This window comes from Rhincodon typus, chromosome 5, assembly GCF_021869965.1.
Source record: "Rhincodon typus isolate 14 chromosome 5, sRhiTyp1.1, whole genome shotgun sequence".
Classification (NCBI taxonomy): Eukaryota; Metazoa; Chordata; class Chondrichthyes; order Orectolobiformes; family Rhincodontidae; genus Rhincodon; species Rhincodon typus.
In genome coordinates, this window is record NC_063336.1 from 68,423,626 (window position 1) to 68,430,449 (window position 6,824).

A 6,824-nucleotide genomic window follows, 5' to 3' on the forward strand; every position below is an offset into this window, starting at 1 on the left:
ATAAAAATTGTAGGAGAAAGGGAACATGTAATTTCTTTTTTTTTGAGGTTGTGGAAAAGAGGAATTTAGAGAAGGAAAAACTGCAATAGTTTTTTTTTATTTCAGATGTTTCAACACATAATATAGTGTATATGAAGATTGAAAGAAGGTAGAAGTATTGACACAGCACCTGTAACATATTTTTCCAAGGCAATTCACAGGAAGTTATAAAACAAAATGACCCTGACACCAAGCCACACTATTAAAACTATTGACTAAGAGCCATGTCAAAGAGCTAGTTTTTAAGACAGATACAACTGCACAACATGACTGCCAACTCTGGCTCAATTACAATTGAAATGCACGAAAGGCCAAAATTAGAAAAGTGCAGATATCTCCCAACAGTTGAAAGGCTGGAGGAGATTACAGAGATAAGGAGGAGCAGGCCATGTAATGATTTGAAAACAAGATTAGAATTTTAAAATCATGATGCTGTTTGACCTGGAGCCTGTTGGTCAACAAGCACGGAACTGGTGTGTATAGCACGGGCAGCAAGAGTTTTAGATGTCATCACATTTATGGAGGACAGAACATGGGGAGACCAATCAGGAGTGCATTGGAATAGTCAAGTCAAAAGGCTGAATGAGGGCTTAAGCAGCAGACATGTTGAGACAGGGTGAAGCCAAGTGATGTTATGGAGGCGGTAATAAATTGTTTCAGTGCTGGTGTGAGAATGGCATTGGACGTTCACCTGAAGATCAACTGTAAGAGCAATGTTGCGAATAGATTTGTTTATTCTAGTCTGTTGCCAGAGCAGGGAATGGACTCACTAACAGTGTTTGTAGCAGGGACCAAAAACAAGGCCTTGGTCTTTCCTGTATTTATTGGGAAGAAATTGCTATTCAGATAAGTAGTCTGATAATTTAGCAAACATGGAGTTGAAAGGAATGGCAAGGTAGAACTGGGTGACATCAGTGCATGTCTGAAAACTAATGTTGTATATTGTCACTGTAACAGCATATTGATGGAAAATATGAGATTAAGGATTGTTTCTTGTGGGTACCTGAGGTAGCACTGTAGGAGCAAGAAGAGGAGCCGTGGTAAATGGTACCGTCAATACGATTAGATAGATAAGCATGGAACTAGATGAGAATAGTTCCAGCTATTTGGAAGATACTGGACAGATGGTGGATTCAGAAGATCAATTGTCTTAATATGGAGGTTGAATGTCTCAAACTTGCTGCACAATTCATGACACCCTATACTGTTATGTAAGCAGTCATTTGGTGTCAGCAACAAAGCACAGGCAAGCAGAGAAGTTATGTTAATTTGATTAATTAGCACTGATCACACCACACTTGGTACTGTAAATATTTATGCTGTTAATATTAGAAAAATAAGAGGCATTCGAAAAAGTGGTAAAAATTACAAGATGAAACCAAACTGTGAGAATTCATCTGTTAGCAAAGAATGAATAGGTTAGAACTTTTTACTTTAGAAACGAGAAAGCTCAGGTAACCTATTAGTTTTTTTTTAAATTATGAAGGTATTTGATAGTGTCAATGTGGAGATGTACCCACTTGTGGGGTGTGTTCTAAATGTAGGGAACATAAATTTAAGATTTATGGTGTGGTGGCTTAGTGGTTAGCGCTGTTGTCTCACAGCACCAGGGACCTGGGTTCCTAGGGCAACTGTCTGCGTGGAGTTTGTACATTTTCCCTATGTCTGTTTTGGTTTCATCTGGGTGCTCCAGTTTCCTCCCACAGTCCAAAGATGTGCACATTAGGTGCATTGGCCATGGTAAATTGCCCCATAGTGTCCAGGGATGTGCAGGTTGAGTGGATTAGTCATGGGAAATGCAGGATTACAGGGATAGGGTAGGGGGCACAGGTCTGGTTGGGATGATCTTCAGAGGGTTGGCGCGGACTTGATGGTTCAAATAGCCTGCTTCCACACTGTAGGGATTCTATTTTCAGATTGTAGTGAATTCAGAAGGAACTTTATATTCTGCTGCCAAATGAACTGTTTCAAATGATTACCATAATTTAATTGAAGAGGATGTTAGCTAAATACATAAAAGTAGGATAAGTTGAAGCAATGTCGCAAGGAGGCTTGTGTTGGAATGAACACCAGTGGAGAGCTATTGGGCAGACAACCTGATTTGATAATGTAAATTCTTTGTGAGATTATTGATTAATGACTGTTGTTTGAAAATGTTTATTTAAGAGATAAATGTTGACTGAGGAAAATGGGGTTGCATAGTTTGAATTGTCTACACCAGAACTGTGGTTAGGACCAGTGTTCTCATGAAGCACATAACTAGCAAAATCGAAAGGGTTTTAAACCAAATATTGGAGACTGAAACAAATGTGGAAAAATACAATATATCAAAGAGTAGGGACAAGGTAAGAGGGAAAATAGGTACAAAGTGGAAAAAAAAACTTAAATGCACAATCAATCAAGACTAGCTGCTACAAAGACAATAACAAGTCAAAACTAAAGACTCTATATTTGAATGCAAGTAGCATTCATAAAGTAAATGAATTGATAGCACACGTTGAAGTAAATAAATATGATCTGATAACCATTACAGAGACATGCCTTCAAGATGACAAGGATAGGGTCATGAATATTGAGGGATAAATGGTATTTAAGAAAAATAGAAAGTTAGGTGAAGGTGATAGGATAGAACAATTGATCATGGGTGGCACTTGTGCAATTGTTTGAGATGATCTTGGTTCAGGAGATCAGGATACAGGATCAGTTTGGCTGGAGATGAGGAATACTAGAGTAAAAGAAGTCATGAGTGGAAGTGGGCTACAGGACCATAACTAACTGCATTGTGGGAAAAATAATAAAATTAATATTGGCTGCTTTTTTAAAAGGGATGGCAATAATCATGGATGATTTTAATCTGCATATAAACTGGAATAATCAGATTGACGGTACCCTGAATGAGCAATTCATGGAATAGTTTTGAGAGCGTCTTAGAGTAGGTTACATTACACACAGTAATACGTTATGTGACTGAATTAATTAATAGCCTAAGAGTTAAAATATTCCTAGTGTTACAACTCGGAGTCAAACAGCCAAACCAAATCAGCCTTTCTATCTCTGTATTCATAACTCAGTAAAATTAAACCATTGAAGACTCCTAAATAGTCACTCTAATGGTTCCTAATTAGACATTTCAATATCTTTATAATTTCCAGACTACCTGTTTTGTATCTTAAACAAAGACTTCATAAGGAGTTAAGTACACTGACTTTAGCAGAGAAAAAATTAACCATGGTAATCTAATGAATATCTTTGCTTTAAACTCAAAACGTTTATTTTCAGTCTCCATTCACAGAAAAGGCAGATAAACACAGTTAAGGGATAAATAACAAAACTGGCCAGATTACTCAAATAGCTCTCATGTGTTGTTTTGCAGGCATAAATCTGGACTCCATGGCTGTTTTTTTTTTCCCTGAAACGTTGATCAGAGTCATCATCTCAGTTCACTCAGGCAAAACCAGCAATACTTCTAGCTGACCTTTCCACTCTTTGGGCTTCCAGAAGTTGGTGTATCATATTAGGCAGGGAGATTTTAAATCTTCATGCTGTCTCAGCAGTAGCTCTGAACAATCCCTCAGAAAACATAGTTTTAAAAAAAAACTTGAATTCTGGTTCTGCCCTGATAGACTGGTCGACTCTTCTCAAGGCCTCAATTACCATTCAACAACTGCCGTCTGCTTGAACATAGGGTCTCTTCTAGACTTGCTGGAACAAATTTCTGGGTGTAACTTCATTAATAACCAACTTCTGCTATCTATTTAAACACAATACTTTTCCTAGGATCCCTGTGTCTGTTAGATCATTTTTTCATGAAGTCTCAGCCTGCAGTTAGCCTCCAGACCTGGCCTCATAAACAAAGCTTGTATGGGCGGTTCTTTCCCTTTTACTGCCAGCTGGTCCAAAGTCCACCAGTCATTTTCAGCTCATAATTCAAAATTAAAAGAATAAAAACAAAAATTAACAAAAAACAAAAGTCAGCAAAGCTTAGAATGGTAGGTAGCAGTGATCACAAAATGGTTGTATTTTACATCCGGTTTGAAAGGATTGGGATTAAGGCGAATATTTTATTCCATGTTTGCATGGAAGCTGAGCTAGCTGAAGTGAACTGGCATAATAGGCTGGGGGATAGATCAGTAAAGACATAGTAGCAGCCAATTAAACGATATTACAGTATATTCAGAAGTGTATTACTATAAATAAAGAATTCAAAGGAAGGGCCTGCCATCTGTGGTTGACTAAAGAAGTCAGGAAATCAAACTTACGGAAAACGCACATGACTGCGCAAACAGAAACAGTAGGTCAGATGGTTGGTCAGAATTTAAGAACAACAGAAAACGACAACAAAGGTTAACTGTCAGGAAGAAATTAAAGATATGAGAGGAAGCTGACTAGAGAAATGTAAAAAGCAGATAGCAAGAATTTCAATGGGTATTTAAAAAGGAAAAGAGTAAGTACAATAAGCGTTGGTTCTCTAGAAAGTAACAATCAGGAGTTATTAGTAGATTATAAGGAAATAGATGAAATGAGGAAACATTTCCTCTGTCTTCAGGAGAGTGTATACAAAAAACATTCATTCAGGTAGTAGCTGCAAATCAGGAGAAGGGAAAGAGGAACGTGGCAAAATTATAATCACAAGGGAAGCAGGAGGATAGTTTTTGTGTGAACAATATAGGCAGAAGGTCTCCAGACTGCAAGAGGTGCTATCTGTCTCACTCTCTGCAGTGAAGTAACCGAAAGATAGCTAGCTAATCTCTCCCACCATTTATTATAAACTGTAGCCTCTAACCACGGAGATGTTGAACAGTTTAATGTGTCAACCACCGTGTGTCTTCAACAAAGAACTGAAAGGAATCAGAAGCAAGGAGATCTATGATCATAAGGATTTGGGAAAAAACAGAAGAGACACCATATAGAATCCAGTGGACCAAAGTTATTGGGTTGTCACAATATCAATGACTTAATTGAGGGAAGCAAAGGCAAGGTAGCTAAATTCACAGATAACACAAAGATAGGCAGGAAAATACATTGTGAAGAAGACATAAGCACATTGAAGACATAAGGACACTGAAGACATATATAGATAGGTTGATTAAGTGAGCATAAATCCAGCAGAAGGAGCAATGTGGGCAAACATGAAGTTCTTTACTTTGGCAAGAAGAATTACGAAAAAGAATTCCTTAAATGGAGGATGACTGAAGAATTCTAATGTGTAGAGGGATTTAGGTGTTCTACTGCATGAGTCACAAAATATTAGTATGCATGGACAGCACGGAATCAAAGTGGTTAATAGGATGCTGTTTTGGGAACTTTCAAGGGAAAGGTAAGTTTCGTGTATGCAGAATTGAAGAGATTAAGAGTGACTTGCAAATCTTGTGCAGAATGGGTAACTACACTGCTGCTATCTGAAAACTGTAGGTCATGTATATCCATGGTGGTCAGTTTTGCTTTGGCATGGTGTTGACCAAGGAGCTTTCCATTTGGATGCTTTTTAACGCTGACTCCAGAGGGTAGTTAAACTTTGAGATCAATAACCACCATCAGGTAACTATAAATAGTGCATAGAGGGACTAACCTTAATTAACCCCAATCCAGATCCTGAAAAGGGTTTGTTTCAGATCTCCCTGTCATGGCAGTTGTACTTACATTATCATAGATTGTTGGAAATCTCGTAAAACTGTGCTCCAACATTCTAAGACAAATGCTTTGATCAGGTTGATGAACGCAAATAAAAATTCCCAGAGTTGTTCTCAATATTTTTTTCCTGGTGGTGTCTGGCAACAAAGACTATGTTGAAGGCTACTCTAGAAGCTCTAAATCCACAGTGTGTCTCTAGGAGGATTTCCTCAGCCTTAGGAAGCAGGTGATTCAGGAGAACGTACATCAGGATACATGGAACAAAATACAACAAATAGAACATTTAAAAGAATGTTATAAAGCTTATCTTACACTTTTAGGAAGTTTGTTGAAACAGACAAGGTCTCTGGACTCCAGTACTTTTTGAGCAGCCTTCAAATCAAGGGCAGAATCAAAGAGATAGTAAGAACTGCCGATGCTGGAGTCTGAAATAACAGTGTGGAGCTGGAGGAACACAGCAGGCCAGCAGCATCAGAGGAGCAGGAAAGCTGACGTTTCATGTCATGGGCCCATTTCTGAAGAAGGATCCTGAACCGAAATGTTATCTTTCCTGCTCCTCTAATGCTGCCTGGCTTGCTGTGTTTCTCCAGCTCCACACTGTATTACCTAAGGGCAGAATCAAATCTGGTTTGAGGCGTAATCGAAATAACTTAAACGTACGAGGTTTGCAGTTCCAAGCACCATGTCAGCCTTTTACTGATTTGCAAATAGGCACACACATCATATGATTTTTAGCACATTGGACCATAATACCTAGGCTATTCAGCCCATCAGATCTTTCCATTCAATGATCATGGCTGATTTCATAATCCTCAATTCCACTCCCCTGTCTTTTCTTCCATAATCCTTGATTCCCTTACTGATTAAAAATTTATCTCATCCTTGAATATATTTAACCACCCAGCCTCTTCAGCTCTCTGTGGTAAAGAACTTCACAGATTCACTATTATCAGACAGAAGTTCCTCCTCGTTTCTGTCTTAAACAGACAGACCTTTTATTCTGTACCGTCTAGTCCTAGACTTTTTCATGTGGGGAAATAATGTTTCTGCATCTTTCCTATCAAGACCTCTAAGAATCTTGTATGTTTCAACAGTCATTTCTCATTTTGCTAAGTCCATGAGCCCAACATATACAACTTGTTCTTGTGAGACGG